A 24152-nucleotide genomic window follows, 5' to 3' on the forward strand; every position below is an offset into this window, starting at 1 on the left:
AGTCGTCTTGCAGTCTTGGCTTGATGCCTTTGAATCATGAGGAAGAAAAACAAACGGCAAAAAGAATGTGACAAAGATGAAAAATGTAAAGGACATTTTAAGGCCAGAAAAGCCAGAAACATGCATGCACTGCATCACGTTTATGACTGGATCTAAAAAAACTAAATGCTGGTGAATTTATTGTTTATTGTTTCAGATCGAAAAGCCAGTTCATGTCAAATCAACTTCATTATTCGCACTACTTGTTATTCAAAGTTGACCATCTCTCTCTCTCTCTCTCTCTCTCTCTCTCTCTCTCTCTCTCTCTCTCTCTGTCTTGACCTCTGACTTCCTGCTAACAAACATATTTAATGCCTCAGCTTGAGAAAAGTTTATGATGAGTGAAGCTATGGCAAAAACCAATTCCTCATTTCAACTGCTGCCACTATGCTGTTACTCACGCAATTCACATTTGCAATACTTTACACTTTAATTTAAATCTAATGGCTGTTGCCGTACAGTATTAACTGTACGGTGGAGTTGCAATCTGCAAGAAGCAAAACATGTTTTGAATCAAAATAGATGTAAAACCTATTAGATGCCATGTGCACAACATGAAATGCCCTCTATTTCTTTCTTGCCCATATGCACAGGTTGTCAGTCTTTTGCACTGCAATACAAACATATATTCAACCGCGGGCAACTGTTGCTAGAGCTGTCAGTATTAGCACTTCACAGTTGGTTTGGCATGGCTCCAGACAAGTTGGGAAGACTAGAATAGCTTCTTTCTCTAGAGACCTTTAAACAAAATCAACCTTCCTCTTGTTCTCAGAAACGATGAGGAACTTGCCAATCAACTTGCTGATCTGTACATATCAGCTGCTTATGAAGAAGAAGAAGCCTTTATTGTCTTTATATTACAATGAATGCAACAAAATGGTGTGAACCTCTCCCAGCGGTGCTTAAAATAAAATATATTGCACACATCCGTATATACATAATATAAAAACAACACTCATCAATGACAAACATTCATTATAAAACATAAAATAAGGGCAGGTAGTTGATAAAACAGTTCATAATAAATGTATTGCACAGATCAGTAAAATGAATGTAAAAATAATAATAAAGAGCAATAGAATGTGAAATATCAGAATACTTTATTGATCCCCTCAGGGGAATTATTTAGTTGCAGTTGCTCAGTCAAATTCAAGGTAAAATAAAAGTAAGAAAAGAGCAAGTCAAAAAGTGTAATGAAGTAACAGCTACAGAAATAAATAAATAAAATTTTTAAGTAGAAGTAAGTGAGATTAGGTTACAAGTAAGATTAGGTTAAAAAGATTGTTTCAAATGGATTGTATACATTCTATTGTAGTTCAGTGTCAACATAAAGTGCAGTGTCAACATAAATACAGTACGAACTTAAATAAGTACAGTGTGAATGTAAGTAGCAGCAGTGAATAAATAACACCTTTGCACCTTTGTGGCTGATACATTATTGCAAGTAATTATTCTACATAATTGTAGAATCATTTTGAGATGTGATGTGGAGATACGTGCTGTGAGACCAGTTTTAACTCTAAGCGTGTAACACTCAGAGGGAGGTGTTGTAAAGTTTGATGGCCACGGGCGAGAACGACGTCCTGTGGCGCTCTGTGGTGCATTGTGGGTGTCTGAGTCTGTCGCTGAAGGTGCTCCACAGACTGACCAGTGTATTGAGGAGTGGGTAGGAGGAGTTGTCCAGGATGGAGTGTATTTTGGACAGCATCCTCCTCTCTGACACTGTCTTTAAAGAGTCCAGCTCCACACCAACAACATCACTGGCCTTGTGAATCAGTTTGTTGAGTCTGTTGGTTTCTGCCACTCTTAGTCTGTTGAAATATGGGGTGCAGAATCATTGTGTGTGTAGATTGAGAATCTGGATTCTGGATTAGGAAGGTGGTTGGTGTTCTGATGGACCTGTAGCATCTCCCTGGAGATGGAGGCCGGGGCGAGATTTGTCTATTGCAAATTTAGTTTTTGTTGCTCTGGAGAGGAAGCAGGTGTTTGCAATGTCCTGGAGTGAGGGGAGAGGGCAGCCAATGATTTTTATGTGCGGTGCTGATGACCCTCTGAAGTGCTTGAGGTTTTTGGTGTCAAGATATGACATATGGTCAACGGGCATGGTCGAACGATGGGAAGAAATATGTCAGAATATGGAATTTTGCAAAGAAACGCTAAATAAATCTTGTGCGTCCCAAAATTATGTAGAACATGAGCTACATAAGAGTGAGGTGAATAGTGCTAGTAGAGTGATCGGACTGTAACTTCAGTGTTGAACTATACATCAAAGTATGTTACTTCTCAGGAAGTAGTTCTCGCCATAGTCATATGAAAATGTGGCACGTCACCATATTTTAAGATACTGCGCATAGGTCACTCTTCTACTTCTTACTGTACATGCATCTTGCTTATTTTCATATCATTCAGCCATTCACTCTTGTGAATGCCTTAGTTAATCATACAATAATGCAACAGTAAAAAACTAAACTAAACTAAACTAAACTAAACTAAACATTATAGTAAAGTCACTTTGAATATTCCAGGCAGCGCAGCAGTGCCATTTCAACCTCAATCGTGCCACCTAGTGATCGCAAACCACAACTGCTGTTTAGTAGGACATCTCAGCTTTAGATGGATGGATGCTTATTGATTGTAGAAAATGTAAATGATTGCAGTGGGTATATTTCAATCTTTGTTCAAAAATATTTTGTTCTCATTTTGAGTGAACAAAGCCTTACATTCCTAAATAATTGACTGAATTGGACACATTCGCAGGACAGCAACAAAAAAAAAACATCCAGCAATGCTGAGTGCCAGAGGTTTGGGTTATCTAATTAAGTAAACTACCTCTGGGGGCTCAAATCGCTTTCTGTTTGAATGATTATTATCTGTCAATGAATAACATCAGTCCCAGAGACCATCATCACCAAGTGAACTGTCATCTTTGTGGGGACCCATCATTGACATAATGCGTTCCCAAGCCCCTTACCCTAACCTTAACCATCACAATTAAATGCCTAACCTTAACCCTTACCCTCACCCTAACCATAACCTAATTCTAACCCTAATCCTAAAACCAAGTCTTAACCCTCAAACAGCCCTTTAAACTTGTGGGGTCAAGTATACTGTATTCCCGGTTTTTGGACCCCACAAATGTAGTTAAACAAGAACAAACACACACACACACACACACACACACACACACACACACACACACACACACACACACACACACACACACACACACACACACACACACACACACACACACACACACACAATCCATTCGATGGAGAGTGGAGTTATGTGGGGTAGGCCTTTCGGAAGAGGTGAGTTTTGAGGGTGGTTTTAAAGGTCGGGGAGAGAGGAAGCAATAATAGCGTAGGTAAAAGTTGTTCTTTGAAATTTCCAGTAATATACAGGTTTACATGGTTTACATGACTGAGCATGAACCAACAGGAAACGTATATTTCCTCTTCACCACTTCAACCGCTCCACCACTATACATCCTGTTCAGCCTCGTTTGCAAATGTGCAGAAAACGAAAGAAATAATTTATAAATAAATAAAGTAATATTTTATTTAATTTTTTTGTTTGCATTTCCCCTCTCTCTCCCCTTTCACATCTTCAGCTGTCCATTTTGTTTAGATTACTTTTTATATCGATGACGGCTGTTCATTTCACGTCACAGCTTTTTACTTAACCAGCGTGCTCTGCTGGGTTTGTACACTGTTTGTGGATGTAGTGCTCCTTTACTGCTGTCCCACTTTGTGTGCCATTACAAATCTGGCCTTGTAGCTCTTACAGGACCGAACATGAGTTTATGATCTCAATTACAGGTCTTTGTTTGATTTTTATGAAGACATATTCACCCTTTCTGCATTTTTGCACGAGAGTTAAGTAAACGTAATTCACATGCTAAAGATTTTGATGGCTTGACACAGTCAGGGATCAGAGCATCATCTGCAAAATGTGGTTTTAGGGTGGAATTCCGCTTTCACCTCAGAGAGAGGAATCTCATTTATGAAGACACCAAACAACTCTCACAGCATAAACAGGTAATGCGATTGAAAACAGGCAGCAGCAGTTTGGTTTCCACACAGACAAGTCATATTCAAGGATTGGATCCGACATCTGCAATTATTGTTTTGGCGGATTTTGTTTTACAGGTTAAACAAAAAATAATAATTGATCGGTAACCACAATAGGATTTTAATTCATCGAAATCAGTCCTTATGCTATTTATACACAGCATGGTCCGAATGATTGGACCCATCTGTTGTTGTTGAGAAATAGTGCTGCTTTCGCCATTGCACAGCCATCATCCTGCTGGTGTAAAACTAAATAGTCTTTGAGGCTAATGAGAATGTAATGTAAATTAATGAGATCAATAGTGAGTGTTTCAGAGGGAGAGGGGGTACTAGAGCGGTAGAGGGAAGGGAGAAAGTCAATTATTGGACTACTTTTAAAAAAAAAAGAAAAAAAAAAGAAACTGTACTTGTCCAGTAAGAATGCATTATAGTAATTATAAAGTAGTTGTAGTTTAATCTGAGCAGAGTGCTCTGGGCTGATAAACAGCTGGAGGAGCGACGTCTTGCTCTCTTCCTCTTGTCTCATTAATTTTGCGCCTTCTCTTTCTATCACAGAACACACACACACACACACACACACACACACACACACACACACACACACACACACACACACACACACACACACACACACACACACACACACACACACACACACACACACAGTCACAGCACAGTTGCCTTCCATTACTGCCTGTTTCCCAAACTCACTTGAGAACAATGAAAGCAAGACTTGAAATCACATTGAAATGTATGCCTGTGTCAGCGCTGGTGCGTGCAGCCATTGAAATGACATGAGCACTTAACAATGCACGCAATAGCCTGGGAGCAATGATAGTACAACCACTTCTCTTACTTTTCTCAATTTCTGCTCCAGATATCATTGAGAAAAGTCTGGAATCCAACAATGATAAATAATTTGTGTTGTTTGACTTCGGAGAGTGTGCACTCACTTGCTCTTGTATTGCCGGTGGTGCAGCCAGCGTCTGATCTGCAGCTCTGGAGTCGACTAAAATGTAGCAACTTGAAATCCCTTAAAGCTGGAACTGCACCCATACAGAATGTTTATCTATTTTACAAACGTAAAATATGGAAGTGGGCTTTCGCTCGCAGCAAAAATCTATGTACACACATTCTGGAGGATGGTTTGCCTGAGAGTCCCATGGTGCAGCGTAGTGTGTGGAAAACAACATGTTACATGGAAGCCTTTGGCCATTTTCTTTCTTTTTTTTTTTTTTAAAGCTTGATTTTAGTAGGCTTTTGTGGAAATGGACTGCCACTGAACAGCTGACTAAAGCTATTTTTGAAAGCGAGACAGGAGTCCCAAGATTAAACTCTGTGTTGGCCATCATCCACCCTGCTCAAGTGTCCTTGAGCAAATTAATCCTCACCTTGAGAAAATGAATCCTCGCCTCGTCAGCTCCAGAGCTCCGGAGCTGACCCGGACCTCTGACACGCAATGCAAAAAGAGATTTTCAAATGCATCGCATCTATATTATCACGGGTCCTTTTATGCCCCTCAGGCCTTACTAAGATGAACAAGACTTGACCCGTAAATCACTACCTTTTCTCAAAACCATGTCCGGAAGGTCTTTTACCATGCTACACTTCTTCAGTGAATTGAGCGAGGGATTCACTCGGCTAAAACGACCACAAAGAAATGCAAAATGACTACAAAAACAAGCACAAAGAGACAGAAAACAAGCACAAAGAGACAGAAAACAAGCACAAAGAGACACAAATAATCCACAAGGAGACACAAACCACTCCAGAGACTACTTCAAAAACACACAAAAAAGACTATAAAGAAACACAAAACACCAGAGAGATGCAAAACGGTCAGTGTAACTCTTATCAGTTCAATTTTCTAAGCACAAACGGACATTTGGAAAAACAGAAAAATGGGTTGAAATATCAAATTTTTCATTTTTTTCCAACTTGACAAATAAAAAATTGGATCTTTAACCTGTTTTTCCAATTTTCTGTTTTGTCTGAGGATCAGAAATTGAGAAAATTACCAAATTGCATCTCAGCTCCAATTATTCAATACTGCAATGGTATTCTCTTCCTCTACTTTGTGGAATATGCAGGTCATTAACTGCATATGGACCAAAAAAAGAACTGATAGACTTTGGGGTCAGAGGTGCTTGCAACTGATGGTTTCAAGTGGGGGGACGGGGCGTAGCTAGGACGAGGGAGAGAAAACCATGGCAGCATTGAATAATTGGAGCCCAGACACAATTTTGTAATTTTCTAAATTGCTGATCCTCTGAATAAAAACTAAAAAATTGGAAAAACAGTTTAAAGATCCAATTGTTTTATTTGTCTAGGTGGAAAAAAAGAAAAAATTGGATATTGGAACCCATTTTTCTGTTCTTCCAAATGTCCGTTTGTGCTTAGAAAATTTAACTGATAAGCATTACACTGACCCAAAACGACAAATGTATAACATCTACAAAAAGGTGCAAAATGACTACAAATGATTCAGCCAGGGATTTACATTAACTTTTTTGATCACCAGCCAACATCAGATTTTCCAACGTTTGTTTTTTTCCTCACTAACTTTACTACTTAATTTCAGATCCTCTGGTTTGTTTTGCGCCGTTCCGTTCATCTTCTCCGTTGCAGCGTTGCTCGTAATCGATACCATGCGCGCTAGGCACATAGCCAGCGGTTGTCTGACGTGTCACGACCTAGTGTTCATGGGAAATAGGTAGGATTAGTGCTACAAGCAGTGTTGATAAAGATTACATTTCCAAGCCAAAGACAAACAAAACCGGCCAAAATTTCTTGGCAGAAAACAGACCAATCTGGAAACGCTGACTTGTCACGTCGTTTCTGCAGGCGGACGATACATACTGACGCTTCGCTACATTCATCGCCGGGCCTAATTGGCTAGTAACTTTAAAATGTTTCACGCCAAAGTTAATTTTGACCCGCATTTGGCGGGTTGGCGGGTGACATTTTAAAGCCCTGGATGCAGCCATTGTCTTGCATGACTTTCAGTCAGTGTGTCTTGCTCCTATATATGTAGAAGGGGTGGGGGCCCTTTCACATGTCTGTGCCTAGTGGCTTGTTGCTTCATAATGGTTGCATGCAGTCAGTGACATTACGGTACCATTTACATCCCCCTCCCTTAACTTTCTGAAAGGCACATGACAGATCAGTGGGTTTTCATAATATCATCATCCTCCATTCAGACTTCTTTTTTCTTTCCTCTCTTTCTCTCTTCTTCGCCATCTTTTCATCCGAGTGCATTTAGCCAGAGGCCAAACCCCCACCCCCCCTTTCCTTTCTCCACATGTCCTGTAAAGGCCCTTACGTCATTATCACTCCATCCTTTTCTTAGCATACCATGTTCCCCAATTAGATTTTTGTGATACCAGCTCTTACAAAACTACATCAGCTCTTCTTACTTCACCTCCTCTGGCTTCTCTTTCTCTATTTTTTCTCTCCCGACCCTTCGTCCACCAGCTCCGGCAAGTCCAAAGTCAATTGCGGTATCCGTACTGCAACACACCGACACAGGATTGGATTACAATGTGGTTTAATGGATGGAAGGACATTTTCCTCACTCTGAAATTGATTGTCTCCAGGAATGGCGGCATGTGACGGCCTGACGTGGGTTGTTGTTGGATTTCTTGGTGCCTCTGAAAGGTTCCAGTTGTAACCGAGTACAGAGAGAGTTGTGTGAAGTCTGATGGTTTCACTTATTTACAACAAATCAAAGCCCCTCTGTTCACAGCGTGAACATACATGTTTTCTATGCTCTCTACCTCTTTGCCTTTTTTACCGTTCCTGCTGCTCCCTCCTCTCTCCCCTCTACCCATCTTTTCTTCTTGTTCTTCTGTCCCTGTATCCTCAGTCTTCCTTCCTCCCTCCTCTCTACAACTTTCCTCTCCCTCCATTCCCTGCAATCCCTCCTCCTCCTCTCAAACATCACACAATCCCCTCCTATCCCAATCCAGCGCACCCTCGCTTTCTCCCTCCCTCTTCCTTTATCTCTCCCTCCCTCTCTCTTTCTCCCCTTCATCTCACCTCCAGCCAGCCGGAGCAGCCTCCTCTTCTTGGATCGCACAGCCCGCCTGCTCTCGTCCACTTTCTCTTTCTCTTCATAACTCTTACTCTCTCCGCTGTCTCCTGTCTTTTATCTGTTTTCTCTCTCTTTCTGTCTCTTTCTCTCTTTCTGTCCTCCACTTCTCTCCAGCCGGCAGAAGCTCGCCGCTCTTCCTTCAACTACTGAGAATTCAGAAGCACTCGGGACGAAGACCCTGTCACTGGAGGTAAGTGTCTACAGTATGTCTGTCTGTGTGTGTTGTGGTCATTAACTTACATGCATCATCTGCTGCTTTAGTAGGCGGATGACTAGTAAAAAGAAGAGAATAAGGGTAGTGGAGAAAGCCCTCTGTTCTGCAGTGTATGGCAGAGTGACATGAGAGGAGATTGAAAAAGATGTAGAAAAAGGCAACAGCGCTAGATGATGGTGAAGATAATTGTGTGTCAGGGGAAAAGTGAAAGAAAAGCATGGAAAAAGAAAGGCTATTTTGATGCAGCAGACACAATCGACTGCTGCGTCGAAAAAGACAAAAAAAGAGTCAGTGGGAGTTCAAAAAGATGGAAAGAAAAGCACAAATGTGAATGAAAGAAAAACATTAAAAATGAATTAGAGAGCAGCCAACAGAGAGTGAGAGAAATAATAAAAAAATGTGAATGGGATGCTGATGTTTCCCCGGCGTAGCAGCTGCATGCCTACAAATGCAGCCGTGCCTGCCTCCTCCTCTCCCGTAAGAAATCCCATTCACAAACAGGACCTGAAAACAGGCGATGGTGATTGGTTCCCCGAGCTCTGTGTGTTTGTGTGTGTGTGTGTGTGTGCTTCATCGTGTGTGTATGTGCGTGAAAGACAGAAAGGAAGGAGGGGGGGAGAAGGGGAACCATTTCATTCCTGTGCGGATGATGCTGAGGCTTTGGAGCAGATGCTTGAATGAAACTGCAGGGTATGCGCTTATACATTAAAATGACCTACAGTCCATACTAGAAGGTTGTGATGTATAGTCACACTGCATTTTAATTTTTTGATCCATTTTTTTTTTATTGGCGCAACATAACGTCACAATAACAGATGTGTGGATAGACTGAGGTGCGAGTGGTGATTTTGCACCAGGCTCAAACTTCTTTTTTCCCCTCCTAAGTCTTTCTCCCTCATTGCGTCATTCTCAGTGCTGTTCCAGATTGTCATCCCTCTCCCCGCCACCGCCACTGCCACAATCTCTCTGCCACCGCTAAACCTCTTAGATTAACAGCTGTCCAAACAGTGTTGCTCTCCTGCCAATTAGAAAGTGACATTTGTGTAGGGAGGGTGGGGGGGGGGGGAGCTGTTGGTGCGTAAGACTAGAAAGGCAGGGAGGAAATGAAGAAGGGAGAAAAACGGAGGTGAGGAAGAGAGGAGGAGAGATGGTTAAGATACCTTCTCAGGTCACAATGTACAGAGAGTAAGCCAAAAAGAGAGATGAGAAACATATGGCAGAAATTTGACGTGAATTTTAGGAAGCAGAGCTTCAGATTTTTCACAGAGTAAGGGAAAACTTTGACCTGCTGTTGACACTAGAGGAAAAGTCAGTAGAATATATCCTCTAGGTACCTTGAATATCTGTAGCAAAGTTCATGGCAAGAAGAGCTTGTATGAATGGGTATAGTAGGTCAGAGATATAGCTTGGAGCCAATCCATGTAATGCCTTATGAAGTGAATAATATCATTTCAATTGTGTGCCAGTTCCAATGGGATGAATAACTTTATCTGCGTCAAAGGCAGAAATAAATGGTTTGATCCAGCCTGGGTGATGAAAATGATATTTAAATCTCGTTAAGTTAATCTCATGTCCTCATTAATTGAGAAAGTTACACATTATCCATCAGTCCTTTACGACAGCCACACTTCAATAATCAGCAGGGTTGAGAGAAAGAAACAGTTGTGTATCATCTGTATATACACAAAACTATATATTGAACTTTGGGAAGCATGTAAATAGAAAAAAGAATGGGGCCCAGAATCAATCCTTGAGGTACACCACAAGTATGTTTTGTAGAATAGGAAATAGAGAAATAGTCAGAGAGATATGATTTGAACCACTCAATAGATAATTTGGTGAAGAGAGACTGATACATAAAAAGAAAAAATGTAATCAGCACCACTACAGAGGAGAGCATAAAAAGTAAGTAGCCATTATTGTTAAAAAATAATTCCTCTTTTTTCCCCACAACAGGATACTATAGATTACATATAGTCTACACCTTTCTGGACCTCTCTCCACTCACGTCCCCATAAACTTTATCTCCACTTCTCCATTAGATATAAAAGTCAGGCGTGATGCATGGTAGCATATCCTTTCCTGATTTCATTGGAAATCAGTGATTTAACGAGGAGTCTCTGGAGTGTGAAATACCCAGGTGTGATATAACGCTCCTGGGGGATGAGACCTCACAGTGTGGGTATGGGATATTTTTGCGTGTGTGTGTGTGTGTGTGTGTGTGTGTGTGAGAGGAGAGAGAGAAAGAGAGAGAGAGAGAGAGAGGGACAGGCAGGTGGAAAGGAGTGTGTGGGAAAGACAATGAAGAAAAAGGATGTATGTGTAAATGTGTGTAGAACTGTGCCGTAGTGATGCTGGGGTGTTTAGGGACACATGGAGAACCAGTGAAGGAGAAATTTCAGACCGTGTCAGTGGGATTGGGGATTGTGGTCTAGTTGGTCCTACTAAGCGCTCCGATTAACTGCTAAATACTGGTTTGAAGTGGCTCTTGTGGTGTGTCAGTGGAGATGAAAAAATAGTGTGTGTGTGTGTGTGTGTGTGTGTGTTTTTTTTTTTGTGTTGTGTGTGTGTGTGTGTGTGTGTGTGTGTGTGTGTGTGTGTGTGTGTGTGTGTGTATGTGTGTGTGTGTGTGTGTGTTTGCACTTCCCCTATTCTGTCACAGCGCAATTTGTCTATACCGCCACATAATGGCTCATGATTTAGTATATTATGAGGTGAATAATCCAAAGAGGGCTTGCTTCAATGGTTTCTTTTGAAAGATTGTGCTAAAAAGTGTGACTCCTTACACTTAATGGTTATCATTAATGGGGCATGCAGATATCTGCCCTGGTGTTTCTAATAATTATAAATCAATCTAAAAGTGTGAAATCATTTAAAATATAATTAGGTTCAATGACGGGTCATTTTAAATATAAAAATCCCCATTGGTTTAATTTCCGACTCATTCAAATGGCACTAATGTAAAACAAGCCTAAGAATCTGCTAGTGGCTCTGTCAGGCTGTAACACGGTGCTTTGAGCTAAATGCTAACCTCAGCACGCTAACATGCTCACAATGACTAAAGGCTTGCATGTTGATATTTACCAGGTAGAAGGTTTATCATGTTGCGAGTTAGCACTTAACACAAACTACAGTTGAGGCTGATGGGAATGTCATTGGTAGAATAGAGCCAGAGCGCTAGCGTGGCTAAAAATGCACAAAGGAATAGATACACACACAAACAGAAAAATTTATCTTGAAACTGCCCATTGAAATGGATTAATTATCTGTTAGTACCTTGGCTGCATTGTTCAGACCTGCATTCAGACTTGATGTGAAACCACACATTGCGAGCAGTTGGGGGGATGATTGTGTGCATGCATGTGTGTATTCCTGTGTATTGTCAGGATCCTATCTTTTTTTCTACACTGCCAATTGCCCTCTGGTTGTCTATTTTCTTTCCTCTGCTGTTCTCTGTTGTGTGGAGACATACAGTAACGGTGAATGTGAATGTGTTTAAGGGTATTCTGTGCTGCAGCTCATTTGTGCTCTTACACTAAAGAGTAACTCCCCTTTAGTCAAATGTTCTTCAAGCAAAGCTCTTCAGTTTCTTAAGGGAGAACTCAGGTCTAAAAGGTTGTTGAGTTATTTGAAGGGTTGGGTGTGTTTCTATGTGCAGCGGTGACAGAAGCGAGATTATTTTTAGTGAGGTCAAAAAGTCGATACTAACTTTAAACTGTCACAGAAGTCATCGCGGTGCAACAGGAGTCAGCCCACTTCCAATTAGAAAACCTGTGACCTCTTAAATGAGATCATTAATGAACCCATGGTCAGATGGGAGCGAGAGCGAGCAAAAATGGATTGAGACTTTTCTTATTATAGAGCTTGATCTTTTTTCTTTTCTTTTTTTTAGGAAAGAAAAATTAAATAGGAAGATGATGTGACCTATTTTATCAAAGCCACTTAAAGCCTCCATCTTTGGGGAACAAAGTCATGGTATATATAGAGAGTGAGTGAACAGCATCCAAGGGTAAACGTTTACTTGGTCAACAAATTTGTTCTGAACATCAGTGCTGAATTATACAAATCCAATCATTTCACTGGTTCTTATTTAAGACCACTTTCAACTGGTTTTATAATTTTAAGGGTACATTATCATACTGCTGTGGAGCTAATATGGACACACTTCGTAGACTACAATCTTTTCATTGAATACAAAACAGGCCATTTGTATTCATAGAAACATTACTGGATATTAACGAACACATCTGTACCTTATTATTATATATGCTGCTAAGTTGACAATGATTACACTTCCATTCTAAAAGGAACAAGATGGATCCAATATTCTTGATGAAATAGTTTAATATTTTTGGAAATATGCTTTTAACTTTCTTGCTGAGCGTTAGAAGAGAAGATGGAAACCACTCTCGTTTCTAAGAGTGGTTTCAATCTTGTCATTTAACTCTTGAAAAGTCAATGAGCTTAACTTCACAAAATGCACAAAACTATTCATTTTAAAAGGTCAATGATCCTTAAATACATTGCACAATACATAGACCTATTGTATGTGATTATTTTACTTCAAATTTTAGAAAAATGTCCATGAAAAACACACAGTGCATCCCTTTGTGTTTTAAAAAACTTAAATCCAAAACAGAACTTTCCAAAAATGGAGCACCACTTTAAATTCTTTACCTGTTCGTTTCCTGTTCCGCATCTAATGTTTTCAAAGTAGGATTATTCAAAGTGAGTGAAAAGTTCTTAGCTCCCAGCAGCAACACAAGAGAACAAGTGGGAAAAGGAAGAAGTGCCGTTCAGGCCCAGTGCCCTATATGCAAAGCAGAGTTATCTTTTAACAGCTCAAGCTAATGTGGAGCAACGAACTGTCAATGGTCAGATGGAATTGCATTATCTACCCGTGAACTGAATGGCAGCTCATCTCAATAGCAGAGATTAGGCGAGATGAGCCGTAGCTGTGTCCTTGCAAAGCAGCATTCGTTGTGAACAATATCCATCAATCCCCCTTTAGTGTCATATCCAAGGCCGCATCCCGCCCCTCAGGACCAAAGGCCAGGGGAAGTTTTCCTTCCAGTTATCGCTTCCTCCTCTTCCTGTACTCCCCTTTCGCCTGACCTTTATTTCCAATTCCCCGACTCTACATTTTAAATACTATCTCCTCCCTGGTGCAATCTCTGGATTATCGCCTACTTTGCTGCTCAGCTCTATGCTGAAACATTCCCAACAGAGCGTAGGCCTAAAAAGTTCTGATGCTAGCCCAATTTGTTCAGGCCAAAGCCAGGGCTGGGCTTGAAGCCCACATCCCCATGCTTAAAAATATTAGCATCTATCCCTGTTATTGTATGCAATTTAGGCAACAAAAAAGTTTGCTTTTTCAAAAAATGTAAACCTCTCTTTTGTATATTTGCTATTGCTGTTTACTGTAAAGCAGTAAGTAAGCAAGTATTTCTTATCCGATTAATCGATGAAATAATCGGTAGAATACTCGATTACTAAAATAATCAATAGCTGCAGCACTACTGTTTTCTTGTATTTCACTTGCCTCATGGGATATTTTCCATGTGTATTCATTTCTGCATGAGGTGTCTGTACATACAGAAGAAGGTTCACTTAGTTTGAAGTGGTTATAATGGCATCAGTGAATGCTTGTTTCTTTGAACTGCTTTAATTTATCATTTTATTTCATCTATTAATTTTACTCCAGTGGAATAAATGCAAGATGTTTCCAAAGTCAGTGAGTCTCAATCTATTCTGTTGACTTTCCCTATCTGCATTGTTCTATTGGCCAAGAGAATGTAGTTTTATAAATCTCAAACTCCATTTAATGGTTAGAAACGTGTTGCCGTATAAACCTGCAACTCAATGGCGTGTTGGTTTAAAAAAAAAATGAGAAGGTATTAAAAATGGTATTAAAAAGGTATTACATTTACCTCCAGGATTTCTGTATATACCCTGCTACAGTATGTGTGCATGTGTGCTCTATGTATGACTATACTTCATAAACAGAGAAGGACCAGAAGAAAAAGAAGAGACTGGAGAAAGAATGACAGAATCAACTGAACAGATTTATCGCATTTTTACAATATTGTCGGAACTCAGGATAGACATTTAAAAAAGGAAGATTCAGCAAAATTAGAACTGTTTATGATCACCATTTATTCAGCAATAGCCATTTACTGTATTTACATTCTGAAACACATAGACGTTTTCATTGTTAGTGATGGAGTCTGCCATTACCGTTCTGGATTCGATTTGATGTCTTTGGATACCTGACCAAAATATAAATAATGTTAGTTCACAGGGAGCATTATTCTCACAGAGTGCTATGGAATGCTAAGGCTCCATACCTCTGTGAAATACAACAAAGAAAATGATTGAACTTGTAAGCACTATAATTCATCTCAAGGGTTTAAATACTGTGATGTTCTCATTCAGAATTCATATCAGTGATCTGATCCAGCAGGATAAACAAAAGCCTGCAGCAGAACAGAAGCAACACTCAATTACAATGTTTATCCCATATTGCACTCCTTCATGAGGCCCATTCACTTCAGTGTCATATTCAATCTGGTGACTCCCGACTGAGGCCTGCGTTATCATCAGTGTGAGGCGTTAGGTCGGAGACAGACGGTGCTTTCATGAGGCTTTCCTGTTTCTATGGAGCAAAGACTTTTGAACCTGACTTTTGTCACGGGGGTTGCTTTTCTGTGGAAGTGACAAACAAAATGTGAACGTACCTTACTTATTTTATTATGTACAGAAGCCGTATGCTCGTGGAGATGGGGCATTTTTATGGAGTCGTATACCGTCATAGAAGACTGTGTCTCTATTCAGATCCTCCCCTGAAGATATACTTCAATTACACTGTCTCTGTCTTTTGTGGCTTTATGAATGACTGCACATTTCTTTCCTTTATGTGAATGTGCATATTCCATCCTCAACCACTTGCCTTTCCACCCATTTTCCATCCTGCTCTCTTTCTCTTGTTTTGTAAGAACGCTGGCCTCGGCAAACGGGCCTGAGGCAAGTCCGAGTATGGAAGGAGTGTCAGAATGAACATGAGACGCCAAGAAGGAGTGTGTGTGTGTTGTGTGTTTTGTGTGTGTTGATGTGGAAGCCCCTTTTGGAGCTAGTGCCTTTTATGTATGAGCAATTGAGAGTGTGCTACTACTGCTGTCGGGTTTTCTGCTGCAAGGTCAATGAAGCCCCCACCCCCTCCATCTCTCTGTTACTGCAGGAGTTGCTGTAAGTGACAATAGGGTGTCAGCTGCTGCTGCTGCTGACCAGGCATCACTACCGGGGTTATGCAGGGCAACACACACGTACTGGCACAAATTGGCCTCCATGTGCACACTCACGCGTGCGGGCCAACGTTGCTCACTCGTGCGGATGCCAATTCAAATGCATGTACACACACACCATGCAACCATGCCACCAGCGCTGAGAAAAGTGTATTGATGAGCGCTCGAGTTGACGTGCGGATAACTATCCTACTTACTCTAGTACTCCACCAAACGCATCATTATCCAGCTGTGAGGATTCACAGTCTATATTTAGACGATCCGAAACAACCACCAAGCGCACTGCAGTCACGTCATGTATCAATACACAAACCACTTGTGTAATGATGCACAAAATTAGTTGGATGAATAATAGTCGACAAGGTGAATGCTAATTGCAAGTAGCAGCGGAATTAAGAATCCTAATTATGATATACAAGTGGATGACAGTGTAGTCTTTCACAAGGGCAAACTTCCCTCTTTAAGAAGAAACAAATCTGCTAACACCCATGTAGGCGAACGCCCCCAAACACCCCGACCTCATGTACGATGAATGTATCCAACTTCAAACTGTGGCTTTAACAATCCCTCCTCTCCTCGTCGGCCTCTTCCACCCCCATCCCCTCTCTGCTCTCCTCTCACATCACAGACGTGGTCCAGAATACAAATTGTGTTTTCCTTTCTTTATTTGGGTAGCCTATAATGCTGTAGGCCAGATGAGAATGGGAGACGGGAGTGAATGCGTCCCACCAAAAGGAAAGGGGGGCGACAATGAGGTGGCAAAGCTGCTCGACAGACAAAAAGACAAGATGACAAAGAGAGGTAGAAATAAAGACACGCTGAGAGGGAGACAATATTGTAGAGATGAATGGAAGATACAGGAACAGGGAGAAAAGATACAAAGACAAAAGGTAAAATGATGACAAAGGAGGATGCACTTAAGATGTGTTCTATAAAGGACAGGCTGTTGAATAGTCTTTAAAGATGTGGTTCATTGTTTGTTCCAAGCAACAAAGATACAAATCTCCTCTATAGTTTTCGAAAGCTGCATGATGCTCTAGAGGGGGGGGGGGGCGTTGATTCTCAGTGGGATTGACTGGACAAGTGACCGTTTCCCATTAAAGCGAGTCCTTTGATTCCATGTTCGGATCAAAAATATCGATCAATGGAGCTTTGACTTTTCCCTGTAAGAAAATAGACCATTTCAGGTATCATTTGATTCACTGAATCTGCTTACACAGGGTACATCAGATGTGGCTTGTGCTTTACAATAAAAGGCAACGAGAAACTCCGTCCTGCGGCAAAAAATAATATTAGATTTTAAACGGGGGTTCTAAAGTTCGTATATGCCATCATTTTGTGATTAATTTCAGTCCTGCGTTGCTCCTTGAATTTGGGTGTGACCTGTGGCGTATCTTCTGCGGCTACATGTTTACGCTTTACAAAGCCTACTTCTTCACAATTCATCACTGTATTAAAGTAGCACTCATTTAGTAGCACAGATGTAGTACTGCACTTCCATGAAGTTGGGGTAGAGACTTATTAAAAAGAAGAATGGTCAAAAATCGAAGCAGCAGACACCAAGATAAGTTTTAATTCCCTAGTATGTGTGAAGCTCCAAATATGCTGAATCATACGTTTCCCATAATGCAACTCAAGAGCAACTCTTTCATTAGACCCTCCCTAGTTTCACATTGCCAGACCTTCCTCCACAGCGCTGCGAAGGAGGGTCTGGCTAGTCCACACAGCATTCCGGGATGGGAGAAAAACATGCTCTGGTTAATTGGCATTTCTTTAAACCAATCACAACAGTCTTGGGCACCGTGTGTGGCCAGGTGCCTCTGCAAAATAGCCTCGGGAAGAAAGTTGTTTTGGTGGAACGTGTGTACGTTCAAAAGTTGTTTTAGTCGTGCAACAGAAAACTCAGATTGGACAGATAGTCTAGCTAGCTGTCTGGATTTACCCTGCAGAGATCTGAGGAGCAGTTAACCATAGTCCTCACAAATCCACCGCAGTTTAAAATTTCAACACAAAGAAAGCGCAAGGTGACGGACATCCGGCTGAAAAGAAGGACATACAGCGGAATTTCCGGTGGCAACGGAGCAATCCTGGAAGTTGAAGGTCATGGATTTAGACTAGACCCTCCCTGCCTTGTAAATGATGACTTATTTAAAACCTAGAAAAACACAGCAGTACTCCTGGTGATTAGTAAACTGAACTTGATGTGTATAATCGGTGGAGTGCCCTTTTAACGATTTCTGAATGGAAGATTACCGATCTACAGAAAATCCAGAGCAGGGCAAAATAAGAGAAGTCAACCTTTCGTTAGCAAATGAGTCTTTCAGTCACCAGAGCAAAGACAGAACTCAACCTGAATGTACGTACAGTGTGTAAACTTCACCACTGTGTAGTTCAACGGGCCGTACAGGCATTAGTATGTCATAGTGACTGGAAAGTGCCTTTGAGCAGGACACCAAAAGCGGCTGTTCCGTCTGAGACCTGTGATACACCCATCGTAAGTCACTACTCTTAACCAGGCAAGGTTTGTCCTGTGCCCGTCACAGACAGCACACAGTGAGTAAGACCTGAGAGTCCATCAACCCTTATTAAAATAAACAGAAAACGGGCCTGTCTGCCACTCACCCCATAGGATCCCTCGCTTTTTCGCTTGATGGAAGGGTAAACACTGTCAATGCTTCACTCAAGCTGGCTGCGTGTGGTGGCTGGCAGAGAACAAGACAGAGCGACAACATTAGAGGAAACAAAGCAGGAGCAGGGAGAGAGGAAGAGGATGGAGGGGAGGATCGGCACCAAAAGGCCAGGGGGGATTTGTTTGTGTGTTTGTGGGTCTATACCTCATATTTTGCGTATGTGTGTGTGTGTGTGTGTGTGTGTGTGTGTGTGTGTGTGTGTGTGTGTGTGTGGTGTGTGTGTGTGTGTGTGTTGACCACTGCCCGGAAATAGGTGCGTGTGTCTCTCTGACCCCATTTACTCTGGACTCACACTTTTTTTTTGTGTTGCATTGCATTAAGTGCCACACCAGCTACCATACACACACAAACACAGACAATCAATGTCATTCATGTTTGATTTAGGCTTTTCCCTAAACAAAGCTCAGTCACACTGGACTCCATCACTTTAAAGGAGCCAAGAAAAAATAAATAAAAAATAAGCCCTTAAATCACACTGCTATGAGCCAGCCAGGCATGACGAAGACTGCAGTATTTTCAGCTGGGGAGACACAAACTCTCTCTGTCTCTCACACACACACACACACACACACACACACACACACACACACACACACACACACACACACACACACACACACACACACACTATGCCTCTTTTATAGCCCTCTCTATGATGCTGCACCTCCAGTGACAAATAACAGTATTTAAAGATTTAAAAGAGTGTAACTCAAAGAGGAAATAGGTTAAAGTGTGAGTGCCTCAGTGCTGTCGCAAGTGAAGGTTAAAGTTACACTGTGATGGTCTTCCACTTCGCTTAACTTTTCAGTTTGCATGCAATGAATCCATCAGCGAAAAAGGAAATCATATATACTGTATAGGGTATGATGTTACAGCTGCTCCAGTGTGTGTGACTTTGGTTTAAAAAGGCCTGATCCGGTTGAAATGTACTTTGTATTATATGACAGTGCTTTGACTCTTCCGGTCGGTCGTTATGTTATTCATAAGAGTGTTTGTATGTGTACAGTATGTGTGTCTGATTGTATTTGTGGGCATGTGTGCACATGTACAGTACCGGTTCTGTAAGGGTGCACAATGAGTTTGTGGGTGGATTTTGAGGGGTGTGTATGTGTGTGTGTGTTTGTGTGTGTGTGTATGTGCGTGTGTGTGTGTGTGTGTGTGTATGTGCGTGCGTGCGCGCATGTGTGTGTGCGTGTGTGTGTGTGTTTGGCAGCACCCTGGCCTCCAGGCTCTCTGTCTCGTAATGCTGAAGAATAAAACAAGAGAACGAGACAGTGAAAAGGATGAGGCGGTGCTGTAAAGAGACAGGGGGGGGGGTGATCACTCTGACTGACGTGCAGCTTGCAGGACGGTGACTCTGATCACAGAGAACACTTACAAACAGACATTTCCCAGTGTAAGTCAAGGGCGTGTGCATCATTTGAATTCTGTTGGTGACGCAAACTACAAGCTGTCACATCCTGTTCTCAACGTGTTGATTTTCAATTTAAAATTCAAAACAGGGTAACAATATGCAAGGCTGATGATGACTACATGTAGTTTAACAAAGCGGTAAGTGGTATCCCTCGTGTCAGAGCGGATTTCCTTCCACGGTCCAAAAACATGCCTGTTAGATGAATTAGAGGCTTTTAATTGCTGGCAGGTGTGAGTATTTGTATCTGTCATATACTGTATGTGTCAGCCCCGTGATAAACTTGCATCCTGTTCAGGATAAGTTGCCTCTCGCTCAGTGCATGCTGGGATGGGCTGCAGCCAACCTGCAATCCTGGAAGGGATAACGTGAGTATAAAAGATAACATTAAAACCCAACTCCGTAAAAACATGTTTTATGATCTACCGTCAGGATTTGCACAGACTCACGGTCAGCAGCACAGCATTCAGACCTTTTTCTAGAGCTCCAACAAGCAATAAGAACATGTTTGTGGGCACACTAGTTAAAGGGATACACCACCGTTTGTTGAAATAGGGCTCATCACGGTCTCCCCTAGCTGTAGATAGGTGGGCCAACGCATTTTTTGTGCATGCATTGTTTTAGTCCGTGTAACACCGGCAGCGCCGCCGTTAGTTAGCTTAGCGTAGTGAATGGAATCCTATGTTGCCGCTTAGCATGTTGTGAGTAAAAGTGAGCCAACAAAAGACAAAAAAACAACCTAATTACTTGCGCTGAGACAAAAAATGCGTTGGCCCACCTATCTACAGCCAGGGGAGACCGTGATAAGCCCTATTTTAACAAACGGTGGCGTTTTCCTTTAAGATTGACTGACTTTCTTTGTTAAAACATATGCAGGGGAGGAGATGAGGAGCGAACTACAGGTCAGAAAATCCAACAAGTGTATTTCTAGTATTATTCCCAAGAATACGGTTTCTCAACCTTGACTGCCAGCTTGACACACTGAACATCCTAAAACCGTTCTCTTTTCTGCTTGGTGGAGCAACAGAAGATCTCCATCTCCATCTCAATGTTTCCCCTCATTCAAAGTGGTTTTATTTCCCCAGTGTTCCTGTCCCCAGAAAAAATGCCAGCCTAAGTACATGCTATGACTTAAAGAAAGCCACTTTGCTCAGCTAGTTAAGTATAACTTTCTCAGGAATAACAAATAATTCCATGCAATAACGCCTTATAATCTAGACACAAACTGTTAAGGGTAAAACTATTATGCAGCAGAGGTGGGGGGCTAGATAAATGAGAAATTAAATTTTTTACATCAGTATTGTTTGCTGCATTTCAAAACCTTTTATCTACTTTGCATGATTGAACTTATTAACAATGGAGCTATTTCCATTTTGTGATAAATGCAGAAACCGCACAAATCTGCCCCTCAAGTCAGGCTCACACAAACATCAATACGTGCAGTAATTCATTCCAAAATTCTCCTCGGCTGTTGCAAATGTCTTACTGATTTCTGCTGTGAAAGATGACTTCCATTCATAAACTCCCATTGAGCTACAATGATTATCCTGTCTCTCCCAGCAAGTTATAATAGCATTCTTATACCTCATTGAGCCTAGAGGCAAAATTATGATAGCGCAGTCTTAAGAACTATTGATGCTGCTGTCTATTTAATCGGCTAGATGAATTAATCCATTTGGAATGAGAAGAGAGAGGAGAGGAGGAGAGAGTAATGGCTTGGAAGAGGAGCCAGTGGACGAGGAGATGGCATGGGATACACATTTGTCACGTGGAAACTCAGGCCTCAAAAGGACTGGACCTGTTTGTGAGTGTGTTTCTGGGCATATTTATGTGAAATATTGACTGACTAACTATATATAGTTATATATTATATAAGCCTATTTATTAGTCACAGTGTGCCAACACTATAATCTGATCAGGCATTCTAGCAAAGGCTGACTGGCAAAACATGACAGATAGTTTTCCTGGAAAGAGAGAAAAGAAAATAGGAGAAATGCTTGGCACAGTGGGTGCAATGATGGATCCATTGGCTGCTCAGTGTGTGTGTGTGTGTGTGTGTGTGTGTGTGTTTGTGTGTGTGTGTGTGTGTGTGAGCAACATCCTTGTTCTCCTGTGGTCATAATTCAAGGCACCCCACCTGCAGCACAAGAGCCCCTCTGCTGCGGCCAAATGATCCTGCCAGAAGGATGGAGGGACACAGGAAGGGAGGAAGAGAGATAAAACTGGAATGGGAGTGGGGAATCAAGGATTTAAGGGTGAGAGAATGGGGGATGCAAAATGTGCCAGAAGAGGAGGAAAAAGCAACCACATAGATATAGTGTTGCTAAGAGAAAATAAAAGCGTAAAATTAATATAAGGGGAGTTGGAGATGGGAAGAAGAGAAAGAAAGAGTCAGGGACAGACAGCCAAATGAGAGGGTGGAGATGGATGGAGAGGCAGCGAGATAGATGAGGGTGTTAATTTAGATTGCCAGGGCACAGTCTCTGCAGCTTCATGGGGATGGAGAGAAGCACAAATATCAAATGAGGGGAAATGCAATTTACAAAAGAAAAGAAAATAGAGGAGCAAAGCAAATGGAGAGAACATGTAGGAAAGTATCATTGCTATTCAGTGTTTGACTGTCCAGTCTGGCTCCAGTCCCAGTGGATGATATCAGAGCACTACTTTGGAGGTACTCTAACATCATTATGGCATTACAATTTTGCTCCAAGGACATTCCCCTTCCCTCACAAACTCACTCACCCTAAAACACATTTGTCAAATTGTGTAGCTGGCAGAGACAGCCTGACACAGTGTGTAATTACTCCTGTAATACTGAAGCCGTGAACTGTCTCTGTAGAAAGTTTTTCTTCAGGTCGCTTCTTTCAATTTGATGTGAAATGGAAACGAATGCAATGTGAGAGACCGAGGTTTTAAAGGCCGATGATCTTCATGCAAGAGTTTTTTTTTTTTTTATCCTTTCTCACATCAAAACTTTCTGTATTTTTGGTGTGACGCTTGTTCTTCCCAGTGTTTTACCAAACTCTCTTAACTACACAAACGTGTTTGTAAATCTTTCGTTTCAACCTGATGACCGTCACCTGTTCACGAGGAGGTGACAGGTCTGGATCACTTGTGATTGTTGCTCTTAAATCACTTAATTCAATTCAATTCAATTCAATTTTATTTATAGTATCAAATCATAACAAGAGTTATCTCGAGACACTTTACAGATAGAGTAGGTCTAGACCACACTCTATAAATTCCAAAAGACTTGCCAATTGAATTGAATTGAATTGAACTTAGACTTGCCAATTGAAAACCAATCTGTTAGAACAAGTGGTTCCCGATTAGGCCCTTTGACTCACCCACTGTGGTGGGCTTTTACTTGTTACGACCCCTCCCTTTTCTGCCTGCTGTTGGCTTCTCTGGCTTTCCTGTCTGAGCTGGCAGTATGGGAGGGGTCGTTAGTTAATTGGTGGACACCTGGGTAGGCCTCAACCAAGACTATTTGTACAAGTCATGTCTCATTGACTACGTTTACATGCAGCCAATAACCCGTTCAAAACCGGAATATTAGCAATAACCCGGTCGCGCACGGCCATGTAAACACCGGCAAAAACCCGAATATGCTCATATTCCGGTTTTTAAAAACCCGAATATGCTACCTGGGTTACCCCTTTTCTAACCCGAAATTTTGGTCATGTAAACGCGTATCGGCATATCCCCATCAAAAGGAACATTGATTTGTGTTCTGCGCATGTTCTCGCCAAAGAATCTTGGTCTTTTGAGTAGAGGAACTTCTTGTATGTGCCAGAAAACATAGTTATAATAATAATTATATACTATAATAATATAGTTATATATATATGTCAATGCAGAAAACCTGCGCGCAGTATACCGGAAGTAAACAAGAAGTAGAGGTAAACATGGCGAGACGCAGCACAGCACCACACTTTTGGAGCGAGGAGGAAACCAATTTCTTTATTAGTGTGGTGAAAACCATGAATATAATGTCTTTTGTTGACGGCAGAAAGTACCGAGATAGTGAGATTTATAAGAAGGTGACCGAAAAGTTATTGCGTCTTAAGGTTGTCCGTAGGCTACGTCCAGACGCTAACTGTGCGTCGCCGTTTACGTCGGGATATTGCCATTTGATTACAAATGTCATGTGTACAGGAGTAACTCTCTCTGCTCACGCATGTAAACGGGTTATTCCGAATGTTTCAGAAACCCGAATAGTGACCTTAACCCGACCATAACCCGAAAATTGACAGCTTGTAAACGTAGTCATTGTTCTCTCTCTGCCTTCTCCCTCTCCTAGGCTCCACATCTTTTGGTTTGGGTTTGTT

General features: G+C 41.5%; 1 protein-coding gene across 1 annotated transcript in view; it reads left to right on the forward strand.

Annotated features, from left to right (window-relative positions):
- The first annotated feature begins 8133 nt into the window (after positions 1-8133).
- pvalb6 (parvalbumin 6) overlaps positions 8134-24152 on the forward strand; it is a 45695-nt gene continuing 29676 nt past the window's right edge. Inside the window, exon 1 of the mRNA XM_039826151.1 lies at positions 8134-8395. The gene's annotated coding sequence lies outside the window, so the exon portion shown is untranslated. The remainder of the gene's footprint in view (positions 8396-24152) is intronic.

The sequence above is a fragment of the Perca fluviatilis genome, chromosome 15 (assembly GCF_010015445.1).
Source record: "Perca fluviatilis chromosome 15, GENO_Pfluv_1.0, whole genome shotgun sequence".
Classification (NCBI taxonomy): Eukaryota; Metazoa; Chordata; class Actinopteri; order Perciformes; family Percidae; genus Perca; species Perca fluviatilis.